At 65.0% G+C, this 1,004-nt stretch overlaps 1 protein-coding gene across 1 annotated transcript in view; it reads right to left on the bottom strand.

Annotated features, from left to right (window-relative positions):
* MAPK6 (mitogen-activated protein kinase 6) overlaps positions 1 to 346 on the bottom strand; it is a 34,602-nt gene extending 34,256 nt beyond the window's left edge. The window contains exon 1 of the mRNA XM_007468721.1: positions 184 to 346. The gene's annotated coding sequence lies outside the window, so the exon portion shown is untranslated. The remainder of the gene's footprint in view (positions 1 to 183) is intronic.
* Between the last annotated feature and the right edge of the window lie 658 nt (positions 347 to 1,004).

Genomic DNA, 1,004 nt, shown 5'->3' with positions numbered 1-1,004 from the left:
CCCGGCGGGCGGGCCGGGGGCGGGCGGGAGACGGAACAAAAGCGCCTTTGTTGAGCGGCTGCAGCCGGAGGGTCACACACAATGGAGGGAGCCGGCTCCGCCGCCGCCGCCGCCGGGCCCGCCGCGGCGCCCTCCCGAGCAGCCCAGCCGGCGCGCCCCGCACACGTACACACACATACTCACGGGACTTCTCCGACTCATCGAGGGAGTGCGGGGCCCACAGACAGCCCCCTGTGTCGGTTCAGGTCTCCGGCTGTGCTGGCGGCAGCGGCGTCTCCGAGGCTCTCGCTTTGCCGCAGTCGCCGCCATGTAACCCCGACCCGCGAGAGAGGGCGAGGAAGAGGGGGCGGGGTTTCCAGGAGCCACGCCCTTCGCGTCACAGGCTCACTCCACGGGTTCCCCCGCCCCCGCCCCCGCCCCTGCCCCAGACCAGCCCCGCGCGCCGGCCGGCGCCGGAATTTTCAACGTCGGTGCGTTCCGCGCGGTGCAGGGGCTGCAGGAGAGGCACGCGGGCTCGTCAGGCGTCTCTCGTGGGGTGGGGTGGGGTGGGGTGGGCTGGACTGGGCCAAGCCGGAGGGCTGGCTCGGAGGTAAACAGACGGGCCCTCTTCGCTTTACGTGCCCCAGCATTAGAAGGCGAAGTGACCAAACTCTTTGCGAGCGTTTACTGCGCACATACTACGTGCAAGGTACTGGATAACCTAGAGGAATAGGCCCTTGTCCCCGCCTCCGGGGCACTAGGAGGCTGGACCTGAAGATATATGGGCTAGAAAGCAGAAGCCATCGAACAAGGCAAACGAGTTAAAGGTCAGGTGCTAAGGAAGGCTTCTAATTGAGGTTGCCACTGGTGACCTTTCAGCTAAATGAGGAGCTCATGAAACCAGAGGTGAGGGGACGGCTGTTCCTGCGGAGGGAACAGAATGAGCAAAGACAGGGAAGAGGAGAGCACCTGGCTTGTTGCAGGAACTGGGACTTGGCCAGTTTGAGGGAAGTGTAGAATTTGAG

The sequence above is a fragment of the Lipotes vexillifer genome, unplaced genomic scaffold, assembly GCF_000442215.2.
Source record: "Lipotes vexillifer unplaced genomic scaffold, Lipotes_vexillifer_v1.1 scaffold268, whole genome shotgun sequence".
NCBI classification, from domain to species: domain Eukaryota; kingdom Metazoa; phylum Chordata; class Mammalia; order Artiodactyla; family Lipotidae; genus Lipotes; species Lipotes vexillifer.
Note: the sequence above shows the minus strand (reverse complement) of the source record. Positions and strands in the feature narration are given on the sequence as shown.